Raw genomic sequence first — 26,127 nt, 5'->3', positions numbered from 1 at the left:
AAGTCTGCAGACTGAACAGGCATCCTTGCAGTCAGAAAATGCACAGCTGCAAAGTGAGAATGAGACCCTACAGAAGAACTTGAAAGTCATGATGGAACGCTATCAAGAAAATACGATGAAACTGCACAGGAAATTAAGAGTGGAGGAAAACTACCGTGTGGAGCAAGAGGAGAAACTTTCCAAAGTCGAAGAAAAGATGAGCCATACAATAAAAGAGCTGGAGACCTACAGAAAGAGAGCCCAATATCTTGAAGAACAATTGCAGAGTACCATTCATTCCTGTCTGGGGAAGATTATTTCCTCTGAGAAAGAAGCACATGCTAGTGAGTTGGCAGCTCGGATTCCTGAAAGAAACCTCAGCTATTTCAGGAAACAAAATGCACGCAACAGACAAAAATTAACTGAGAAGGAGCTGAGATTTGAACTTGTAGGAAAAGATCCCTATGATGCACTGGATGTTTCCAACTCAGTAATGGGCCCTCACCAATAGGTCACCCTTCATCTGAAAGGAGACCTCCTCATTTTGAAAAGAGTGGTCCACTCACACTCTCACCTTTCACTCCAGTGGGAGGAGGAAGAGGGTCAAGGGGCCCTGGAGAATCCTCTGGACCATGCGACTAGCAGTAAAGGAAGAGAATCCAGCTGTCATAAGTTCACTGATTTTCAGAGAGCACCTTCTCAGACTGGGCACCTCTCTCCTCCAGGGGAACAGGCCAGCAGGCTGATGATCCCTCCGCCAGGCCAACCATATTCTTCTGATGCACGTCTACCTCTACAAAGGCAAGATAGGTTTTACTCAAATTGTGGTAGAGCATCGCGACCAGCAGAACACAGAATTCCTAATATGCCTCCTTTGGACTCTGATGTGCCTGATTCACCTCTCCATGCTGAAAACCAAGCAACTGGCTCTGGCTCTGTGTTGGCACCTTTCCCTCCAGTCAGAGGTGCCTTGTTTCCAGTTGACCCAAGGAGTCAGTTCCTGAGAAGAGGACCTTTTTTTTCCTCCACCTCTCCCAGGAAACTTGTCTGGGAACCTGGAGATTATTTTCCACCTGACCCGCCACCCACTCCATTTCCAATGTGATGTGTCTATGCAGGGAGGGGGTTTTCCTCACAATCTTCCCACAACAGCTGGAATTCAGCCCTCTACACCCCCATCCTGAAAGTACAAGTGAGTTCCCTGAAGGGTTCCTTCCACCTGCAAATGAGCCTGTTACTCAACATCCAGAACCAAACAAGAAACCTCAGGCTGTTGCTCTCTCTTCAAATGTAATTTGACTTATCTCTCATTTTTAGTTTTTAAGTAACTGCTTTTACTTCAGTGATTGACTATACTTTGGCTCCAATTGAAGCTCAATGAAACAATAATTCTTAAGATAGTATTTTGTGAATAAAGATGGTTTACGTAGGAATCTTCTGAGTAAATTATTCCTATTTTATTTTATTCCAGAGAACAGCATTTAATCTGATGAAGCCACTCTTACATAAACAAGAATGGGAGTTCTAGGTACTTGTAATCTAGCTGATGGAAATATCTTTTAAACTCCCAACAAAGAAGTGTATTTAGTATGACTGTAGCAAATGTAAAGTGACTTTAGGCTTAATGAAGAATTGTCACTGATTTACAGACTGGTTGGGCATTTCAGCTAGTTTTTCCATATCGGAATAACTAGAGCATGGGAGGACTAAAGGAGAGAACACAACTAAACATGTCACGGAAACAGGAGATCTCAACTACAAAGAAAAATGAAGACCTCTTGTTTATATTGGTTGCTTAAAACATTACATAGCTCTTGAGATACCATATTTCCTACATTAGATTCAAGTGAGTTATGAACTCCCATTTTCACCCCATATACAGATTGCACAATCACATTGTTTACACATCCACATTTTTACAAAATGCCATATTAGTACCTGTTGTATTCTGCTACCTTTTCTAGCCTCTACTATCCCCCCTCTCCTGCCCTCCCATCTTCTCTCTCTATCCCATCTGCTGTAATTTAACCCTTGGGAATTGGAAACCACACTTTAAACTCACTCTCCTCCCCTTGTTCCCTTCTGTCAAATTACTCATCATCTTCTTCTATTTCTCCTCCTCCTCCTCCTCCTTATACCTTTAATTCATTCATCGTACACTCATGCTTTGGTTCATTCATTCCTTTCACATATGGTGTTGGGGACCAACTAGGACCTTTGAAAGTGTGAAGCCAGCACTCTAGTGCTGAGCCAAAACCCCAGCACCTGTATTTTGATTTTATGACTGTTTATATGAAATTGAGAATCGCATTCTGCTATGGTTTACTGATATGTGGATTGACCTAGTCCTTGTTTTCTGGGAGACTTTTGGAAAATATACATGAATTACTGGGAGATTGAAACGAAGAAACAAAGAGGAAATTCCCCAATTTCTTATTCTTAGAGTCCATACTCTGACTCTGCCTACCTACTGTAAAAACTTTTAAACCCTTACTCCCCATTTCTATATCATTGCCAACAAGTGAACATTCACTGCCCTACAACAAACCAGAGAACTCACATTGAACAATGTTTCCCCAGTAGAGACCAAGACACAATACTTATTAAAAAAATACCCTAGTTATGAGTTAGCAGGTAAAGCTTTATTTGAGTGTTAAATGTGCTCTAATTATGTGTTTGTGTGTTTGTTGATGTGTGTGGTGTGTGGGTGTGTGTGCTTGTGTGTGAAACAAGCACTGAGGTGTAAAAAAAATGCAGGATTGCAACGGCCTTCTTAAAAATAAGAAGCAACTTTATCACATTTGAAGCCCAGTGAAGAATCTGCCTGATACTTAACCTACAATTAATTGAAATGTGAAAAATTCAGGCCTCGAAAAACAAAGCCAACATACATACTGAATCTAATCAGTCTGTCTCACCTGTTTTCTAATCACTCCTTTCAATAAACCTAAATTGCCAGCATAAAACATCAGTTGTTCTAAACGAGTGGACGGATGTCCCCTGTCATGGGCTGTGTAAAATACATGGACGATCCGGCACTGATTGTTATCTAGAATGACTTCTGCCTGAACTACTATTGGAGAATTGTTGCTGATATACTGCGGTTCTTATACCAGTAAACTGGAATGAAGGTAATTTCAGGCTGCAAAGGAATAAACTGATTTTACTAACGGGTTTTTGGAAAACACTGCCATGAAAAATTATCAATATGTTCATAAAGGCATCTACATGTCTCTTCACAAGGGTTTTACTTAATGGGGGAGGTGGTGAGGTCTGGATATAACTGAACTGTCCATTAGTAGGTAGAACAATATCATGGGAATCAGAGTGCACATTCCGGTTTGACCTCAATCTAGGTAACATGGATTCATCTCTGTGTAATAGGCCTGCTTCTGAAAAACACAATGTCGAGCTCCAAAAGCAGAACGATACTTTCAGAATACCATGTTATGTTTGTAAATACATAGACAGATAGATATACAGAAATCAAAAATCTGAAAACGGTCTGGAAGTGTACATTTCTATAACTTACAATGTCAGTAGTGGGGGATTAATAGCAGATCAAGAAGACTGTATCTGCATGAGAAATGGTTCAATTTTTGAAGGAGTTTTTTAAATGAAAATGGAAAAAAAATTTAAAGGGTTACAGTAAGTGTTGAGGAGTGACTTGGCAAAAGGAGCACAGAGGTGAGAAAGAATTAAGTAGAGTTCAATAGAACCAGGTATAATTTCTGTACACATGACTCCATGAACAGGAGCAAAGGGGACACTTAAAGAAATCATAGGACTAAGGGGAGATCAGGATTAGGAGGGTTTGTACTAGTCTAGAAATGCTGACCTGAAAACCAACTAAAGTTTCAACTCCTTCTTTTGAGGAACATTAGCTATGCCGTGCTTTTCAAAAAGGACTTGTCATAACTGATTGATGCCCATGTTAGCAACTCTTCTGAAATTACGTTGAAAGTAGACTAATGTGAGAGTTTCTCTTTAGAGATAATTCAAATTACTTGCATAGGAAGTGGCAGCAGGTCTGGGGATGTTGTAGCTCAGTGGCAGTGACCTTGCCTAGCTTGGGGCTGGCCTGCCATGGACTTTCACCCCAAACACTTGCAAGAAAAGAAAAGGGAGGGAAGGGAGAGAGAAAGTTGGAAGGGAGGAAGGCAAAGTTGAGGGATGGATGGAGGTATAAAAGAAGGAAGAAGAAAAGGAGAAAAACCAGGAAGGGGGGAAGGAAGCAAGGAAGGTAGGAAATAGGGAGAGCACAAGGGCAGAAAAAGGACTGAGTCACTCAAACAAAAGGCAAGGGACACAAAGACCAATATAGGCCATAAAAGCTGTTTGAACAGTTTAGTCAGCTTTAGAATCTGAGTGACATCAAACTGAATGTTATTGTGACTGGATGGAATCTTCCTACTAACCCCGCCTTGGCCTGGCCTAAACCAAATCAAGGGGTGGGTGGCATGGAGAGGAATTCTCTCTGGCTGGAGTGGGAGGGACCTAAACATGTGGCACTTGAGGATGCACTGGGTAGGGAAGGGGACAAGACTCCCCTGATGGGCAGTTGAGACAACAAGGCTCCTGGGAGCCCTTGATCATGGCTCTCACCGCCATACGCACACCACCCACCATACGCTCAGCCCCTGAAGGGGCTCACAGTGGTCTGCTCCGTTGCCTGGTGCAGGTTGGAGTTCCGGACCAAACACCTGAGTGTCCACAGCCTGTGTTGGCCTGCCTGGGCAGGCTGTGGTTGTGGTGGCAAGAGCCAAAGCTGTCTTGGCGTGATGGAGGAGCCAAGGGCTGCCTCTCAGCCATACTAGTGGGTGGTTCTGGAAGAAGCACCCAGGGTTGTGGCAGCATTGTCCGAAGACATGAAGCCAGGCCATCTTCCTTATGGCTTTCCTTGGGAGTTGATGATGTGTACAGCTCTTGGATTTTTTGCTGTTCTCTCACTTGTCTGGAGAGCTTTTCAGTCGGTTAGTAGCAGGCTTTACGTGGGAAGAGAAAAAAGGCTGGCTCTAAATCTTGCTGGACTTATTGAGGCAAAATGTGGACTTCTTGATAAAGTGAGCCTTGTTGAAAAAGAACATAAAGGCTTAGACTCATCTTTAAAGGATTCCAGGTTTGAGAAGGGTTCAAGGGAAGCACAACAGCTGGAGGCAACCTACGAAAAGCTGCATAGGTCCGAATCCAGCCATGGTGTTGAAATGCTCTTTCTAGAAGAAGAGCTCAAAGCACAGAAGGCTAAACATGGTCAACAGGATGAAACGATGGCGCATCTATCAAGAGGGATACAGTCCCTCCAAGGTGAATCTGAATCCCTCAGATCACAAATAGCTGAAGCCAAAACAAACTGGAGACTCTTTCAAGTGAATGAGGAAGAACTGAAGCTGGCAATCAAAGAGGTTTTGAATGAAGGATCCCTACTTCCGCAAACGCAGAGACCAACAATACAAGGAGAAGCTGAAGCACAGAGGGAACAAGGAGGTGTCCAATATAAAGCAAAAATCATATTAGAGGACTCTAAAGTAGCTGGAGAACAAGTTCTAAGGCACACCGAAAATCACATGGAGTCTCTGAGTGAATGCTTGCTGAAGATCAAGGATAGATCTACTCCAAGCCTGGGATCCCAAAGGGATGGTGGTCACCTGGAACTGGGAAAGACGAGTGAACCCGATATTGGTGCTCACTTGGAGGATGAGTCCAAAGGAGCTTTGAGGAACCTGGTTTATGGTGATAAGCTAAAGGCCTCCTTAGAAATCTTGGAAGGAGGAAGAAATCAAAAATGTACTTTCTCATCTGAAGTGGAGAAAACCACGGAAGACCTTACAGAACACCTTAAAAGTCTGCAGACTGAACAGGCATCCTTGCAGTCAGAAAATGCACAGCTACAAAGTGAGAATGAGACCCTACAGAAGAACTTGAAAGTCATGATGGAACGCTATCAAGAAAATACGATGAAACTGAACAGGAAATTAAGAGTGGAGGAAAACTACCGTGTGGAGCAAGAGGAGAAACTTTCCAAAGTCGAAGAAAAGATGAGCCATACAATAAAAGAGCTGGAGACCTAAAGAAAGAGAGCCCAATATCTTGAAGAACAATTGCAGAGTACCATTCATTCCTGTCTGGGGAAGATTATTTCCTCTGAGAAAGAAGCACATGCCAGTGAGTTGGCAGCTCGGATTGCTGAAAGAAACCTCAGCTATTTCAGGAAACAAAATGCACGCAACAGACAAAAATTAACTGAGAAGGAGCTGAGATTTGAACTTGTAGGAAAAGATCCCTATGATGCACTGGATGTTTCCAACTCAGCAATGGGCAGAAAGCCTTCTCCAAATGGGCCCTCACCAATAGGTCACCCTTCATCTGAAAGGAGACCTCCTCATTTTGAAAAGAGTGGTCCACTCACACTCTCAACTTTCACTCCAGTGGGAGGAGGAAGAGGGTCAAGGGGCCCTGGAGAATCCTCTGGACCATGCGACTAGCAGTAAAGGAAGAGAATCCAGCTGTCATAAGTTCACCGATTTTCAGAGAGCACCTTCTCAGACTGGGCCCCTCTCTCCTCCAGGGGAACAGGCCAGCAGGCTGATGATCCCTCCGCCAGGCCAACCATATTCTTCTGATGCACGTCTTCCTCTACAAAGGCAAGATAGGTTTTACTCAAATTGTGGTAGAGCATCAGGACCAGCAGAACACAGAATTCCTAATATGCCTCCTTTGGACTCTGATGTGCCTGATTCACCTCTCCATGCTGAAAACCAAGCAACTGGCTCTGGCTCTGTGTTGGCACCTTTCCCTCCAGTCAGAGGTGCCTTGTTTCCAGTTGACCCAAGGAGTCAGTTCCTGAGAAGAGGACCTTTTTTTTTCCTCCACCTCTCCCAGGAAACTTGTCTGGGAACCTGGAGATTATTTTCCACCTGACCCGCCGCCCACTCCATTTCCAATGTGATGTGTCTATGCAGGGAGGGGGTTTTCCTCACAATCTTCCCCCAACAGCTGGAATTCAGCCCTCTACACCCCGATTCTGAAAGTACAAGTGAGTTCCCTGAAGGGTTCCTTCCACCTGCAAATGAGCCTGTTACTCAACATCCACAACCAAACAAGAAACCTCATGCTGTTGCTCTCTCTTCAAATGTAATTTGACTTATCTCTCATTTTTAGTTTTTAAGTAACTGCTTTTACTTCAGTAATTGACTATACTTTGGCTCCAATTGAAGCTCAATGAAACAATAATTCTTAAGATAGTATTTTGTAAATAAAGATGGTTTACGTAGGAATCTTCTGAGTAAATTATTCCTATTTTATTTTATTCCAGAGAACAGCATTTAATCTGATGAAGCCACTCTTACATAAACAAGAATGGGAGTTCTAGGTACTTGTAATCTAGCTGATGGAAATATCTTTTAAACTCCCAAAAAAGAAGTGCATTTAGTATGACTGTAGCAAATGTAAAGTGACTTTAGGCTTAATGAAGAATTGTCACTGATTTACAGACTGGTTGGGCATTTCAGCCAGTTTTTCCATATCAGAATAACTAGAGCATGGGAGGACTAAAGGAGAGAACACAACTAAACATGTCAGGGAAACAGGAGATCTCAACTACAAAGAAAAATGAAGACCTCTTGTTTATATTGGTTGCTTAAAACATTACATAGCTCTTGAGATACCATATTTCCTACATTAGATTCAAGTGAGTTATGAACTCCCATTTTCACCCCATATACAGATTGCACAATCACATTGTTTACACATCCACATTTTTACAAAATGCCATATTAGTAACTGTTGTATTCTGCTACCTTTTCTAGCCTCTACTATCCCCCCTCTCCTGCCCTCCCATCTTCTCTCTCTATCCCATCTGCTGTAATTTAACGCTTGGGAATTGGAAACCACACTTTAAACTCACTCTCCTCCCCTTTTTCCCTTCTGTCAAATTACTCATCATCTTCTTCTATTTCTCCTCCTCCTTATACCTTTAATTCATTCATCATACACTCATGCATTGGTTCATTCATTCCTTTCACATATGGTGTTGGGGATCCAACTCAGGACCTTTGAAAGTGTGAAGCCAGCACTCTAGTGCTGAGCCAAAACCCCAGCACCTGTCTTTTTGATTTTATGACTGTTTGTATGAAATTCAGAATCGCATTCTGCTATGGTTTACTGATATGTGGATTGACCTAGTCCTTGTTGTCTGGGAGACTTTTGGAAAATATACATGAATTATTAGGAGATTGAAATGAAGAAACAAAGAGGACATTCCCCAATTTCTTATTCTTAGAGTCCATACTCTGACTCTGCCTACCTACTGTAAAAACTTTTAAACCCTTACTCCCCATTTCTATATCATTGCCAACAAGTGAACATTCACTGCCCTACAACAAACCAGAGAACTCACATTGAACAATGTTTCCCCAGTAGAGACCAAGACACAATACTTATCAAAAAAAATACCCTAGTTATGAGTTAGTATGTAAAGCTTTATTTGAGTGTTAAATGTGCTCTAATTATGTGTTTGTGTGTTTGTTGATGTGTGTGGTGTGTGGGTGTGTGTGCTTGTGTGTGAAACAAGCACTGAGGTGTAAAATAAATGCAGGATTGCAACGGCCTTCTTAAAAATAAGAAGCAACTTTATCACATTTGAAGCCCAGTGAAGAATCTGCCTGATACTTAACCTACAATTAATTGAAATGTGAAAAATTCAGGCCTCGACAAACAAAGCCAACATACATACTGAATCTAATCAGTCTGTCTCACCTGTTTTCTAATCACTCCTTTCAATAAACCTAAATTGCCAGCATAGAACATCAGTTGTTCTAAACGAGTGGACGGATGTCCCCTGTCATGGGCTGTGTAAAACACATGGACGATCCGGCACTGATTGTTATCTAGAATGACTTCTGCCTGAACTACTATTGGAGAATTGTTGCTGATATACTGCGGTTCTTATACCAGTAAACTGGAATGAAGGTATTTCAGGCTGCAAAGGAATAAATTGATTTTACTAACTGGTTTTTGGAAAACACTGCCATGAAAAATTATCAATATGTTCATAAAGGCATCTACATGTCTCTTCACAAGGGTTTTACTTAATGGGGGAGGTGGTGAGGTCTGGATATAACTGAACTGTCCATTAGTAGGTAGAACAATATCATGGGAATCAGAGTGCACATTCCGGTTTGACCTCAATCTAGGTAACATGGATTCATCTCTGTGTAATAGGCCTGCTTCTGAAAAACACAATGTAGAGCTCCAAAAGCAGAACGATACTATCAGAATACCATGTTATGTTTGTAAATAGACAGACAGATAGATATACAGAAATCAAAAATCTGAAAACGGTCTGGAAGTGTACATTTCTATAACTTACAATGTCAGTAGTGGGGGATTAATAGCAGATCAAGAAGACTGTGTCTGCATGAGAAATGGTTCAATTTTTGAAGGAGTTTTTTAAATGAAAATGGACAAAAAATTTAAAGGGTTACAGTAAGTGTTGAGGAGTGACTTGGCAAAAGGAGCACAGAGGTGAGAAAGAATTAAGTAGAGTTCAATAGAACCAGGTATAATTTCTGTACACATGACTCCATGAACAGGAGCAAAGGGAACACTTAAAGAAATCATAGGACTAAGGAGAGATCAGGATTAGGAGGGTTTGTACTAGTCTAGAAATGCTGACCTGAAAACCAACTAAAGTTTCAACTCCTTCTTTTGAGGAACATTAGCTGTGCCGTGCTTTTCAAAAAGGACTTGTCATAACTGATTGATGCCCATGTTAGCAACTCTTCTGAAATTACGTTGAAAGTAGACTAATGTGAGAGTTTCTCTTTAGAGAGAATTCAAATTACTTGCATAGGAAGTGGCAGCAGGTCTGGGGATGTTGTAGCTCAGTGGCAGTGACCTGGCCTAGCTTGGGGCTGGCCTGCCATGGACTTTCACCCCAAACACTTGCAAGAAAAGAAAAGGGAGGGAAGGGAGAGAGAAAGTTGGAAGGGAGGAAGGCAAAGTTGGAGGGATGGATGGAGGTACAAAAGGAGGAAGAAGAAAAGGAGAAAAACCAGGAAGGGGGGAAGGAAGCAAGGAAGGTAGGAAATAGGGAGAGCACAAGGGCAGAAAAAGGACTGAGTCACTCAAACAAAAGGCAAGGGACACAAAGACCAATATAGGCCATAAAAGCTGTTTGAACGGTTTAGTCAGCTTTAGAATTTGAGTGACATCACACTGAATGTTATTATGACTGGATGGAATCTTCCTACTAACCCCGCCTTGGCCTGGCCTAAACCAAATCAAGGGGTGGGTGGCATGGAGAGGAATTCTCTCTGGCTGGAGTGGGAGGGACCTAAACACGTGGCACTTGAGGATGCACTGGGTAGGGAAGGGGACAAGACTCCCCTGATGGGCAGTTGAGACAACAAGGCTCCTGGGAGCCCCTGATCATGGCTCCCACCGCCATACGCACACCACCCACCATACGCTCAGCCCCTGAAGGGGCTCACAGTGGTCTGCTCCGTTGCCTGGTGCAGGTTGGAGTTCCTGACCAAACACCTGAGTGTCCACAGCCTGTGTTGGCCTGCCTGGGCAGGCTGTGGTTGTGGTGGCAAGAGCCAAAGCTGTCTTGGCGTGATGGAGGAGCCAAGGGCTGCCTCTCAGCCATACTAGTGGTTGGTTCTGGAAGAAGCACCCAGGGTTGTGGCAGCATTGTCCGAAGACATGAAGCCAGGCCACCTTCCTTCTGGCTTTCCTTGGGAGTTGATGATGTGTACAGCTCTTGGATTTTTTGCTGTTCTCTCACTTTTCTGGAGAGCTTTTCAGTCGGTTAGTAGCAGGCTTCACGTGGGAAGAGAAAAAAGGCTGGCTCTAAATCTTGCTGGACTTATTGAGGCAAAATGTGGACTTCTTGATAAAGTGAGCCTTGTTGAAAAAGAACATAAAGGCTTAGACTCATCTTTAAAGGATTGCAGGTTTGAGAAGGGTTCAAGGGAAGCACAACAGCTGGAGGCAACCTACGAAAAGCTGCATAGGTCCGAATCCAGCCATGGCGTTGAAATGCTCTTTCTAGAAGAAGAGCTCAAAGCACAGAAGGCTAAACATGGTCAACAGGATGAAACGATGGCGCATCTATCAAGAGGGATACAGTCCCTCCAAGGTGAATCTGAATCCCTCAGATCACAAATAGCTGAAGCCAAAAAAAAACTGGAGACTCTTTCAAGTGAATGAGGAAGAACTGAAGCTGGCATTCAAAGAGGTTTTGAATGAAGGATCCCTACTTCCGCAAACGCAGAGACCAACAATACAAGGAGAAGCTGAAGCACAGAGGGAACAAGGAGGTGTCCAATATAAAGCAAAAATCATATTAGAGGACTCTAAAGTAGCTGGAGAACAAGTTCTAAGGGACACCGAAAATCACATGGAGTCTCTGAGTGAATGCTTGCTGAAGACGAAGGATAGATCTTCTCAAAGCCTGGGAGCCCAAAGGGATGGTGGTCACCTGGAACTGGGAAAGACGAGTGAACCCGAAATTGGTGCTCACTTGGAGGATGAGTCCAAAGGAGCTTTGAGGAACCTGGTTTATGGTGATAAGCTAAAGGCCTCCTTAGAAATCTTGGAAGGAGGAAGAAATCAAAAATGTACTTTCTCATCTGAAGTGGAGAAAACCACTGAAGACCTTACAGAACACCTTAAAAGTCTGCAGACTGAACAGGCATCCTTGCAGTCAGAAAATGCACAGCTGCAAAGTGAGAATGAGACCCTACAGAAGAACTTGAAAGTCATGATGGAACGCTATCAAGAAAATACGATGAAACTGCACAGGAAATTAAGAGTGGAGGAAAACTACCGTGTGGAGCAAGAGGAGAAACTTTCCAAAGTCGAAGAAAAGATGAGCCATACAATAAAAGAGCTGGAGACCTACAGAAAGAGAGCCCAATATCTTGAAGAACAATTGCAGAGTACCATTCATTCCTGTCTGGGGAAGATTATTTCCTCTGAGAAAGAAGCACATGCTAGTGAGTTGGCAGCTCGGATTCCTGAAAGAAACCTCAGCTATTTCAGGAAACAAAATGCACGCAACAGACAAAAATTAACTGAGAAGGAGCTGAGATTTGAACTTGTAGGAAAAGATCCCTATGATGCACTGGATGTTTCCAACTCAGTAATGGGCCATCACCAATAGGTCACCCTTCATCTGAAAGGAGACCTCCTCATTTTGAAAAGAGTGGTCCACTCACACTCTCACCTTTCACTCCAGTGGGAGGAGGAAGAGGGTCAAGGGGCCCTGGAGAATCCTCTGGACCATGCGACTAGCAGTAAAGGAAGAGAATCCAGCTGTCATAAGTTCACTGATTTTCAGAGAGCACCTTCTCAGACTGGGCACCTCTCTCCTCCAGGGGAACAGGCCAGCAGGCTGATGATCCCTCCGCCAGGCCAACCATATTCTTCTGATGCACGTCTACCTCTACAAAGGCAAGATAGGTTTTACTCAAATTGTGGTAGAGCATCGCGACCAGCAGAACACAGAATTCCTAATATGCCTCCTTTGGACTCTGATGTGCCTGATTCACCTCTCCATGCTGAAAACCAAGCAACTGGCTCTGGCTCTGTGTTGGCACCTTTCCCTCCAGTCAGAGGTGCCTTGTTTCCAGTTGACCCAAGGAGTCAGTTCCTGAGAAGAGGACCTTTTTTTTCCTCCACCTCTCCCAGGAAACTTGTCTGGGAACCTGGAGATTATTTTCCACCTGACCCGCCACCCACTCCATTTCCAATGTGATGTGTCTATGCAGGGAGGGGGTTTTCCTCACAATCTTCCCCCAACAGCTGGAATTCAGCCCTCTACACCCCCATTCTGAAAGTACAAGTGAGTTCCCTGAAGGGTTCCTTCCACCTGCAAATGAGCCTGTTACTCAACATCCAGAACCAAACAAGAAACCTCACGCTGTTGCTCTCTCTTCAAATGTAATTTGACTTATCTCTCATTTTTAGTTTTTAAGTAACTGCTTTTACTTCAGTGATTGACTATACTTTGGCTCCAATTGAAGCTCAATGAAACAATAATTCTTAAGATAGTATTTTGTGAATAAAGATGGTTTACGTAGGAATCTTCTGAGTAAATTATTCCTATTTTATTTTATTCCAGAGAACAGCATTTAATCTGATGAAGCCACTCTTACATAAACAAGAATGGGAGTTCTAGGTACTTGTAATCTAGCTGATGGAAATATCTTTTAAACTCCCAACAAAGAAGTGTATTTAGTATGACTGTAGCAAATGTAAAGTGACTTTAGGCTTAATGAAGAATTGTCACTGATTTACAGACTGGTTGGGCATTTCAGCTAGTTTTTCCATATCGGAATAACTAGAGCATGGGAGGACTAAAGGAGAGAACACAACTAAACATGTCACGGAAACAGGAGATCTCAACTACAAAGAAAAATGAAGACCTCTTGTTTATATTGGTTGCTTAAAACATTACATAGCTCTTGAGATACCATATTTCCTACATTAGATTCAAGTGAGTTATGAACTCCCATTTTCACCCCATATACAGATTGCACAATCACATTGTTTACACATCCACATTTTTACAAAATGCCATATTAGTACCTGTTGTATTCTGCTACCTTTTCTAGCCTCTACTATCCCCCCTCTCCTGCCCTCCCATCTTCTCTCTCTATCCCATCTGCTGTAATTTAACCCTTGGGAATTGGAAACCACACTTTAAACTCACTCTCCTCCCCTTGTTCCCTTCTGTCAAATTACTCATCATCTTCTTCTATTTCTCCTCCTCCTCCTCCTCCTTATACCTTTAATTCATTCATCGTACACTCATGCTTTGGTTCATTCATTCCTTTCACATATGGTGTTGGGGACCAACTCAGGACCTTTGAAAGTGTGAAGCCAGCACTCTAGTGCTGAGCCAAAACCCCAGCACCTGTCTTTTTGATTTTATGACTGTTTATATGAAATTGAGAATCGCATTCTGCTATGGTTTACTGATATGTGGATTGACCTAGTCCTTGTTTTCTGGGAGACTTTTGGAAAATATACATGAATTATTGGGAGATTGAAATGAAGAAACAAAGAGGAAATTCCCCAATTTCTTATTCTTAGAGTCCATACTCTGACTCTGCCTACCTACTGTAAAAACTTTTAAACCCTTACTCCCCATTTCTATATCATTGCCAACAAGTGAACATTCACTGCCCTACAACAAACCAGAGAACTCACATTGAACAATGTTTCCCAAGTAGAGACCAAGACACAATACTTATTAAAAAATATTCTAGTTATGAGTTAGTAGGTAAAGCTTTATTTGAGTGTTAAATGTGCTCTAATTATGTGTTTGTGTGTTTGTTGATGTGTGTGGTGTGTGGGTGTGTGTGCTTGTGTGTGAAACAAGCACTGAGGTGTAAAATAAATGCAGGATTGCAACGGCCTTCTTAAAAATAAGAAGCAACTTTATCACATTTGAAGCCCAGTGAAGAATCTGCCTGATACTTAACCTACAATTAATTGAAATGTGAAAAATTCAGGCCTCGAAAAACAAAGCCAACATACATACTGAATCTAATCAGTCTGTCTCACCTGTTTTCTAATACTCCTTTCAATAAACCTAAATTGCCAGCATAAAACATCAGTTGTTCTAAACGAGTGGACGGATGTCCCCTGTCATGGGCTGTGTAAAATACATGGACGATCCGGCACTGATTGTTATCTAGAATGACTTCTGCCTGAACTACTATTGGAGAATTGTTGCTGATATACTGCGGTTCTTATACCAGTAAACTGGAATGAAGGTAATTTCAGGCTGCAAAGGAATAAACTGATTTTACTAACTGGTTTTTGGAAAACACTGCCATGAAAAATTATCAATATGTTCATAAAGGCATCTACATGTCTCTTCACAAGGGTTTTACTTAATGGGGGAGGTGGTGAGGTCTGGATATAACTGAACTGTCCATTAGTAGGTAGAACAATATCATGGGAATCAGAGTGCACATTCCGGTTTGACCTCAATCTAGGTAACATGGATTCATCTCTGTGTAATAGGCCTGCTTCTGAAAAACACAATGTCGAGCTCCAAAAGCAGAACGATACTTTCAGAATACCATGTTATGTTTGTAAATACATAGACAGATAGATATACAGAAATCAAAAGTCTGAAAACGGTCTGGAAGTGTACATTTCTATAACTTACAATGTCAGTAGTGGGGGATTAATAGCAGATCAAGAAGACTGTATCTGCATGAGAAATGGTTCAATTTTTGAAGGAGTTTTTTAAATGAAAATGGACAAAAAATTTAAAGGGTTACAGTAAGTGTTGAGGAGTGACTTGGCAAAAGGAGCACAGAGGTGAGAAAGAATTAAGTAGAGTTCAATAGAACCAGGTATAATTTCTGTACACATGACTCCATGAACAGGAGCAAAGGGGACACTTAAAGAAATCATAGGACTAAGGGGAGATCAGGATTAGGAGGGTTTGTACTAGTCTAGAAATGCTGACCTAAAAACCAACTAAAGTTTCAACTCCTTCTTTTGAGGAACATTAGCTATGCCGTGCTTTTCAAAAAGGACTTGTCATAACTGATTGATGCCCATGTTAGCAACTCTTCTGAAATTACGTTGAAAGTAGACTAATGTGAGAGTTTCTCTTTAGAGATAATTCAAATTACTTGCATAGGAAGTGGCAGCAGGTCTGGGGATGTTGTAGCTCAGTGGCAGTGACCTTGCCTAGCTTGGGGCTGGCCTGCCATGGACTTTCACCCCAAACACTTGCAAGAAAAGAAAAGGGAGGGAAGGGAGAGAGAAAGTTGGAAGGGAGGAAGGCAAAGTTGAGGGATGGATGGAGGTATAAAAGAAGGAAGAAGAAAAGGAGAAAAACCAGGAAGGGGGGAAGGAAGCAAGGAAGGTAGGAAATAGGGAGAGCACAAGGGCAGAAAAAGGACTGAGTCACTCAAACAAAAGGCAAGGGACACAAAGACCAATATAGGCCATAAAAGCTGTTTGAACAGTTTAGTCAGCTTTAGAATCTGAGTGACATCAAACTGAATGTTATTGTGACTGGATGGAATCTTCCTACTAACCCCGCCTTGGCCTGGCCTAAACCAAATCAAGGGGTGGGTGGCATGGAGAGGAATTCTCTCTGGCTGGAGTGGGAGGGACCTAAACATGTGGCACTTGAGGATGCACTGGGTAGGGAAGGGGACAAGACTCCCCTGATGGGCAGTTGAGACAACAAGGCTCCTGGGAGCCCTTGATCATGGCTCTCACCGCCATACGCACACCACCCACCATATGCTCAGCCCCTGAAGGGGCTCACAGTGGTCTGCTCCGTTGCCTGGTGCAGGTTGGAGTTCCGGACCAAACACCTGAGTGTCCACAGCCTGTGTTGGCCTGCCTGGGCAGGCTGTGGTTGTGGTGGCAAGAGCCAAAGCTGTCTTGGCGTGATGGAGGAGCCAAGGGCTGCCTCTCAGCCATACTAGTGGGTGGTTCTGGAAGAAGCACCCAGGGTTGTGGCAGCATTGTCCGAAGACATGAAGCCAGGCCATCTTCCTTATGGCTTTCCTTGGGAGTTGATGATGTGTACAGCTCTTGGATTTTTTGCTGTTCTCTCACTTGTCTGGAGAGCTTTTCAGTCGGTTAGTAGCAGGCTTTACGTGGGAAGAGAAAAAAGGCTGGCTCTAAATCTTGCTGGACTTATTGAGGTAAAATGTGGACTTCTTGATAAAGTGAGCCTTGTTGAAAAAGAACATAAAGGCTTAGACTCATCTTTAAAGGATTCCAGGTTTGAGAAGGGTTCAAGGGAAGCACAACAGCTGGAGGCAACCTACGAAAAGCTGCATAGGTCCGAATCCAGCCATGGTGTTGAAATGCTCTTTCTAGAAGAAGAGCTCAAAGCACAGAAGGCTACACATGGTCAACAGGATGAAACGATGGTGCATCTATCAAGAGGGATACAGTCCCTCCAAGGTGAATCTGAATCCCTCAGATCACAAATAGCTGAAGCCAAAACAAACTGGAGACTCTTTCAAGTGAATGAGGAAGAACTGAAGCTGCCAATCAAAGAGGTTTTGAATGAAGGATCCCTACTTCCGCAAACGCAGAGACCAACAATACAAGGAGAAGCTGAAGCACAGAGGGAACAAGGAGGTGTCCAATATAAAGCAAAAATCATATTAGAGGACTCTAAAGTAGCTGGAGAACAAGTTCTAAGGCACACCGAAAATCACATGGAGTCTCTGAGTGAATGCTTGCTGAAGATCAAGGATAGATCTTCTCCAAGCCTGGGATCCCAAAGGGATGGTGGTCACCTGGAACTGGGAAAGACGAGTGAACCCGAAATTGGTGCTCACTTGGAGGATGAGTCCAAAGGAGCTTTGAGGAACCTGGTTTATGGTGATAAGCTAAAGGCCTCCTTAGAAATCTTGGAAGGAGGAAGAAATCAAAAATGTACTTTCTCATCTGAAGTGGAGAAAACCACGGAAGACCTTACAGAACACCTTAAAAGTCTGCAGACTGAACAGGCATCCTTGCAGTCAGAAAATGCACAGCTACAAAGTGAGAATGAGACCCTACAGAAGAACTTGAAAGTCATGATGGAACGCTATCAAGAAAATACGATGAAACTGAACAGGAAATTAAGAGTGGAGGAAAACTACCGTGTGGAGCAAGAGGAGAAACTTTCCAAAGTCGAAGAAAAGATGAGCCATACAATAAAAGAGCTGGAGACCTACAGAAAGAGAGCCCAATATCTTGAAGAACAATTGCAGAGTACCATTCATTCCTGTCTGGGGAAGATTATTTCCTCTGAGAAAGAAGCACATGCCAGTGAGTTGGCAGCTCGGATTGCTGAAAGAAACCTCAGCTATTTCAGGAAACAAAATGCACACAACAGACAAAAATTAACTGAGAAGGAGCTGAGATTTGAACTTGTAGGAAAAGATCCCTATGATGCACTGGATGTTTCCAACTCAGCAATGGGCAGAAAGCCTTCTCCAAATGGGCCCTCACCAATAGGTCACCCTTCATCTGAAAGGAGACCTCCTCATTTTGAAAAGAGTGGTCCACTCACACTCTCAACTTTCACTCCAGTGGGAGGAGGAAGAGGGTCAAGGGGCCCTGGAGAATCCTCTGGACCATGCGACTAGCAGTAAAGGAAGAGAATCCAGCTGTCATAAGTTCACCGATTTTCAGAGAGCACCTTCTCAGACTGGGCCCCTCTCTCCTCCAGGGGAACAGGCCAGCAGGCTGATGATCCCTCCGCCAGGCCAACCATATTCTTCTGATGCACGTCTTCCTCTACAAAGGCAAGATAGGTTTTACTCAAATTGTGGTAGAGCATCGGGACCAGCAGAACACAGAATTCCTAATATGCCTCCTTTGGACTCTGATGTGCCTGATTCACCTCTCCATGCTGAAAACCAAGCAACTGGCTCTGGCTCTGTGTTGGCACCTTTCCCTCCAGTCAGAGGTGCCTTGTTTCCAGTTGACCCAAGGAGTCAGTTCCTGAGAAGAGGACCTTTTTTTTTCCTCCACCTCTCCCAGGAAACTTGTCTGGGAACCTGGAGATTATTTTCCACCTGACCCGCCGCCCACTCCATTTTTAATGTGATGTGTCTATGCAGGGAGGGGGTTTTCCTCACAATCTTCCCCCAACAGCTGGAATTCAGCCCTCTACACCCCCATTCTGAAAGTACAAGTGAGTTCCCTGAAGGGTTCCTTCCACCTGCAAATGAGCCTGTTACTCAACATCCACAACCAAACAAGAAACCTCATGCTGTTGCTCTCTCTTCAAATTTAATTTGACTTATCTCTCGTTTTTAGTTTTTAAGTAACTGCTTTTACTTCAGTAATTGACTATACTTTGGCTCCAATTGAAGCTCAATGAAACAATAATTCTTAAGATAGTATTTTGTAAATAAAGATGGTTTACGTAGGAATCTTCTGAGTAAATTATTCCTATTTTATTTTATTCCAGAGAACAGCATTTAATCTGATGAAGCCACTCTTACATAAACAAGAATGGGAGTTCTAGGTACTTGTAATCTAGCTGATGGAAATATCTTTTAAACTCCCAAAAAAGAAGTGCATTTAGTATGACTGTAGCAAATGTAAAGTGACTTTAGGCTTAATGAAGAATTGTCACTGATTTACAGACTGGTTGGGCATTTCAGCCAGTTTTTCCATATCAGAATAACTAGAGCATGAGAGGACTAAAGGAGAGAACACAACTAAACATGTCAGGGAAACAGGAGATCTCAACTACAAAGAAAAATGAAGACCTCTTGTTTATATTGGTTGCTTAAAACATTACATAGCTCTTGAGATACCATATTTCCTACATTAGATTCAAGTGAGTTATGAACTCCCATTTTCACCCCATATACAGATTGCACAATCACGTTGTTTACACATCCACATTTTTACAAAATGCCATATTAGTAACTGTTGTATTCTGCTACCTTTTCTAGCCTCTACTATCCCCCCTCTCCTGCCCTCCCATCTTCTCTCTCTATCCCATCTGCTGTAAGTTAACGCTTGGGAATTGGAAACCACACTTTAAACTCACTCTCCTCCCCTTGTTCCCTTCTGTCAAATTACTCATCATCTTCTTCTATTTCTCCTCCTCCTTATACCTTTAATTCATTCATCATACACTCATGCATTGGTTCATTCATTCCTTTCACATATGGTGTTGGGGATCCAACTCAGGACCTTTGAAAGTGTGAAGCCAGCACTCTAGTGCTGAGCCAAAACCCCAGCACCTGTCTTTTTGATTTTATGACTGTTTGTATGAAATTCAGAATCGCATTCTGCTATGGTTTACTGATATGTGGATTGACCTAGTCCTTGTTTTCTGGGAGACTTTTGGAAAATATACATGAATTATTAGGAGATTGAAATGAAGAAACAAAGAGGAAATTCCCCAATTTCTTATTCTTAGAGTCCATACTCTGACTCTGCCTACCTACTGTAAAAACTTTTAAACCCTTACTCCCCATTTCTATATCATTGCCAACAAGTGAACATTCACTGCCCTACAACAAACCAGAGAACTCACATTGAACAATGTTTCCCCAGTAGAGACCAAGACACAATACTTATCAAAAAAAATACTCTAGTTATGAGTTAGTATGTAAAGCTTTATTTGAGTGTTAAATGTGCTCTAATTATGTGTTTGTGTGTTTGTTGATGTGTGTGGTGTGTGGGTGTGTGTGCTTGTGTGTGAAACAAGCACTGAGGTGTAAAATAAATGCAGGATTGCAACGGCCTTCTTAAAAATAAGAAGCAACTTTATCACATTTGAAGCCCAGTGAAGAATCTGCCTGATACTTAACCTACAATTAATTGAAATGTGAAAAATTCAGGCCTCGAAAAACAAAGCCAACATACATACTGAATCTAATCAGTCTGTCTCACCTGTTTTCTAATCACTCCTTTCAATAAACCTAAATTGCCAGCATAGAACATCAGTTGTTCTAAACGAGTGGACGGATGTCCCCTGTCATGGGCTGTGTAAAACACATGGAGAATCCGGCACTGATTGTTATCTAGAATGACTTCTGCCTGAACTACTATTGGAGAATTGTTGCTGATATACTGCGGTTCTTATACCAGTAAACTGGAATGAAGGTAATTTCAGGCTGCAAAGGAATAAATTGATTTTACTAACTGGTTTTTGGAAAACACTGCCATGAAAAATTATCAATATGTTCATAAAGGCATCTACATGTCTCTTCACAAGGGTTTTACTTAATGGGGGAGGTGGTGAGGTCTGGATATAACTGAACTGTCCATTAGTAGGTAGAACAATATCATGGGAATCAGAGTGCACATTCCGGTTTGACCTCAATCTAGGTAACATGGATTCATCTCTGTGTAATAGGCCTGCTTCTGAAAAACACAATGTAGAGCTCCAAAAGCAGAACGATACTATCAGAATACCATGTTATGTTTGTAAATAGACAGACAGATAGATATACAGAAATCAAAAATCTGAAAACGGTCTGGAAGTGTACATTTCTATAACTTACAATGTCAGTAGTGGGGGATTAATAGCAGATCAAGAAGACTGTGTCTGCATGAGAAATGGTTCAATTTTTGAAGGAGTTTTTTAAATGAAAATGGACAAAAAATTTAAAGGGTTACAGTAAGTGTTGAGGAGTGACTTGGCAAAAGGAGCACAGAGGTGAGAAAGAATTAAGTAGAGTTCAATAGAACCAGGTATAATTTCTGTACACATGACTCCATGAACAGGAGCAAAGGGGACACTTAAAGAAATCATAGGACTAAGGAGAGATCAGGATTAGGAGGGTTTGTACTAGTCTAGAAATGCTGACCTGAAAACCAACTAAAGTTTCAACTCCTTCTTTTGAGGAACATTAGCTGTGCCGTGCTTTTCAAAAAGGACTTGTCATAACTGATTGATGCCCATGTTAGCAACTCTTCTGAAATTACGTTGAAAGTAGACTAATGTGAGAGTTTCTCTTTAGAGAGAATTCAAATTACTTGCATAGGAAGTGGCAGCAGGTCTGGGGATGTTGTAGCTCAGTGGCAGTGACCTGGCCTAGCTTGGGGCTGGCCTGCCATGGACTTTCACCCCAAACACTTGCAAGAAAAGAAAAGGGAGGGAAGGGAGAGAGAAAGTTGGAAGGGAGGAAGGCAAAGTTGGAGGGATGGATGGAGGTACAAAAGGAGGAAGAAGAAAAGGAGAAAAACCAGGAAGGGGGGAAGGAAGCAAGGAAGGTAGGAAATAGGGAGAGCACAAGGGCAGAAAAAGGACTGAGTCACTCAAACAAAAGGCAAAAGACACAAAGACCAATATAGGCCATTAAAGCTGTTTGAACGGTTTAGTCAGCTTTAGAATTTGAGTGACATCACACTGAATGTTATTATGACTGGATGGAATCTTCCTACTAACCCCGCCTTGGCCTGGCCTAAACCAAATCAAGTGGTGGGTGGCATGGAGAGGAATTCTCTCTGGCTGGAGTGGGAGGGACCTAAACACGTGGCACTTGAGGATGCACTGGGTAGGGAAGGGGACAAGACTCCCCTGATGGGCAGTTGAGACAACAAGGCTCCTGGGAGCCCCTGATCATGGCTCCCACCGCCATACGCACACCACCCACCATACGCTCAGCCCCTGAAGGGGCTCACAGTGGTCTGCTCCGTTGCCTGGTGCAGGTTGGAGTTCCTGACCAAACACCTGAGTGTCCACAGCCTGTGTTGGCCTGCCTGGGCAGGCTGTGGTTGTGGTGGCAAGAGCCAAAGCTGTCTTGGCGTGATGGAGGAGCCAAGGGCTGCCTCTCAGCCATACTAGTGGTTGGTTCTGGAAGAAGCACCCAGGGTTGTGGCAGCATTGTCCGAAGACATGAAGCCAGGCCACCTTCCTTCTGGCTTTCCTTGGGAGTTGATGATGTGTACAGCTCTTGGATTTTTTGCTGTTCTCTCACTTTTCTGGAGAGCTTTTCAGTCGGTTAGTAGCAGGCTTCACGTGGGAAGAGAAAAAAGGCTGGCTCTAAATCATGCTGGACTTATTGAGGCAAAATGTGGACTTCTTGATAAAGTGAGCCTTGTTGAAAAAGAACATAAAGGCTTAGACTCATCTTTAAAGGATTGCAGGTTTGATAAGGGTTCAAGGGAAGCACAACAGCTGGAGGCAACCTACGAAAAGCTGCATAGGTCCGAATCCAGCCATGGCGTTGAAATGCTCTTTCTAGAAGAAGAGCTCAAAGCACAGAAGGCTAAACATGGTCAACAGGATGAAACGATGGCGCATCTATCAAGAGGGATACAGTCCCTCCAAGGTGAATCTGAATCCCTCAGATCACAAATAGCTGAAGCCAAAACAAACTGGAGACTCTTTCAAGTGAATGAGGAAGAACTGAAGCTGGCAATCAAAGAGGTTTTGAATGAAGGATCCCTACTTCCGCAAACGCAGAGACCAACAATACAAGGAGAAGCTGAAGCACAGAGGGAACAAGGAGGTGTCCAATATAAAGCAAAAATCATATTAGAGGACTCTAAAGTAGCTGGAGAACAAGTTCTAAGGGACACAGAAAATCACATGGAGTCTCTGAGTGAATGCTTGCTGAAGACGAAGGATAGATCTTCTCCAAGCCTGGGAGCCCAAAGGGATGGTGGTCACCTGGAACTGGGAAAGACGAGTGAACCCGAAATTGGTGCTCACTTGGAGGATGAGTCCAAAAAAGCTTTGAGGAACCTGGTTTATGGTGATAAGCTAAAGGCCTCCTTAGAAATCTTGGAAGGAGGAAGAAATCAAAAATGTACTTTCTCATCTGAAGTGGAGAAAACCACGGAAGACCTTACAGAACACCTTAAAAGTCTGCAGACTGAACAGGCATCCTTGCAGTCAGAAAATGCACAGCTGCAAAGTGAGAATGAGACCCTACAGAAGAACTTGAAAGTCATGATGGAACGCTATCAAGAAAATACGATGAAACTGCACAGGAAATTAAGAGTGGAGGAAAACTACCGTGTGGAGCAAGAGGAGAAACTTTCCAAAGTCGAAGAAAAGATGAGCCATACAAAAAAGAGCTGGAGACCTACAGAAAGAGATCCCAATATCTTGAAGAACAATTGCAGAGTACCATTCATTCCTGTCTGGGGAAGATTATTTCCTCTGAGAAAGAAGCACATGCTAGTGAGTTGGCAGCTCGGATTCCTGAAAGAAACCTCAGCTATTTCAGGAAACAAAATGCACGCAACAGACAAAAATTAACTGAGAAGGAGCTGAGATTTGAACTTGTAGGAAAAGATCCCTATGATGCACTGGATGTTTCCAACTCAGTAATGGGCCATCACCAATAGGTCACCCTTCATCTGAAAGGAGACCTCCTCATTTTGAAAAGAGTGGTCCACTCACACTCTCACCTTTCACTCCAGTGGGAGGAGGAAGAGGGTCAAGGGGCCCTGGAGAATCCTCTGGACCATGCGACTAGCAGTAAAGGAAGAGAATCCAGCTGTCATAAGTTCACCGATTTTCAGAGAGCACCTTCTCAGACTGGGCCCCTCTCTCCTCCAGGGGAACAGGCCAGCAGGCTGATGATCCCTCCGCCAGGCCAACCATATTCTTCTGATGCACGTCTTCCTCTACAAAGGCAAGATAGGTTTTACTCAAATTGTGGTAGAGCATCGGGACCAGCAGAACACAGAATTCCTAATATGCCTCCTTTGGACTCTGATGTGCCTGATTCACCTCTCCATGCTGAAAACCAAGCAACTGGCTCTGGCTCTGTGTTGGCACCTTTCCCTCCAGTCAGAGGTGCCTTGTTTCCAGTTGACCCAAGGAGTCAGTTCCTGAGAAGAGGACCTTTTTTTTTCCTCCACCTCTCCCAGGAAACTTGTCTGGGAACCTGGAGATTATTTTCCACCTGACCCGCCGCCCACTCCATTTCCAATGTGATGTGTCTATGCAGGGAGGGGGTTTTCCTCACAATCTTCCCCCAACAGCTGGAATTCAGCCCTCTACACCCCCATTCTGAAAGTACAAGTGAGTTCCCTGAAGGGTTCCTTCCACCTGCAAATGAGCCTGTTACTCAACATCCACAACCAAACAAGAAACCTCATGCTGTTGCTCTCTCTTCAAATGTAATTTGACTTATCTCTCATTTTTAGTTTTTAAGTAACTGCTTTTACTTCAGTAATTGACTATACTTTGGCTCCAATTGAAGCTCAATGAAACAATAATTCTTAAGATAGTATTTTGTAAATAAAGATGGTTTACGTAGGAATCTTCTGAGTAAATTATTCCTATTTTATTTTATTCCAGAGAACAGCATTTAATCTGATGAAGCCACTCTTACATAAACAAGAATGGGAGTTCTAGGTACTTGTAATCTAGCTGATGGAAATATCTTTTAAACTCCCAAAAAAGAAGTGCATTTAGTATGACTGTAGCAAATGTAAAGTGACTTTAGGCTTAATGAAGAATTGTCACTGATTTACAGACTGGTTGGGCATTTCAGCCAGTTTTTCCATATCAGAATAACTAGAGCATGGGAGGACTAAAGGAGAGAACACAACTAAACATGTCAGGGAAACAGGAGATCTCAACTACAAAGAAAAATGAAGACCTCTTGTTTATATTGGTTGCTTAAAACATTACATAGCTCTTGAGATACCATATTTCCTACATTAGATTCAAGTGAGTTATGAACTCCCATTTTCACCCCATATACAGATTGCACAATCACGTTGTTTACACATCCACATTTTTACAAAATGCCATATTAGTAACTGTTGTATTCTGCTACCTTTTCTAGCCTCTACTATCCCCCCTCTCCTGCCCTCCCATCTTCTCTCTCTATCCCATCTGCTGTAAGTTAACGCTTGGGAATTGGAAACCACACTTTAAACTCACTCTCCTCCCCTTGTTCCCTTCTGTCAAATTACTCATCATCTTCTTCTATTTCTCCTCCTCCTTATACCTTTAATTCATTCATCATACACTCATGCATTGGTTCATTCATTCCTTTCACATATGGTGTTGGGGATCCAACTCAGGACCTTTGAAAGTGTGAAGCCAGCACTCTAGTGCTGAGCCAAAACCCCAGCACCTGTCTTTTTGATTTTATGACTGTTTGTATGAAATTCAGAATCGCATTCTGCTATGGTTTACTGATATGTGGATTGACCTAGTCCTTGTTTTCTGGGAGACTTTTGGAAAATATACATGAATTATTAGGAGATTGAAATGAAGAAACAAAGAGGAAATTCCCCAATTTCTTATTCTTAGAGTCCATACTCTGACTCTGCCTACCTACTGTAAAAACTTTTAAACCCTTACTCCCCATTTCTATATCATTGCCAACAAGTGAACATTCACTGCCCTACAACAAACCAGAGAACTCACATTGAACAATGTTTCCCCAGTAGAGACCAAGACACAATACTTATCAAAAAAAATACTCTAGTTATGAGTTAGTATGTAAAGCTTTATTTGAGTGTTAAATGTGCTCTAATTATGTGTTTGTGTGTTTGTTGATGTGTGTGGTGTGTGGGTGTGTGTGCTTGTGTGTGAAACAAGCACTGAGGTGTAAAATAAATGCAGGATTGCAACGGCCTTCTTAAAAATAAGAAGCAACTTTATCACATTTGAAGCCCAGTGAAGAATCTGCCTGATACTTAACCTACAAT

This window comes from Callospermophilus lateralis, unplaced genomic scaffold (genome assembly GCF_048772815.1).
Source record: "Callospermophilus lateralis isolate mCalLat2 unplaced genomic scaffold, mCalLat2.hap1 Scaffold_146, whole genome shotgun sequence".
Lineage (NCBI taxonomy): Eukaryota > Metazoa > Chordata > Mammalia > Rodentia > Sciuridae > Callospermophilus > Callospermophilus lateralis.
This window is presented reverse-complemented; position numbering follows the sequence as displayed.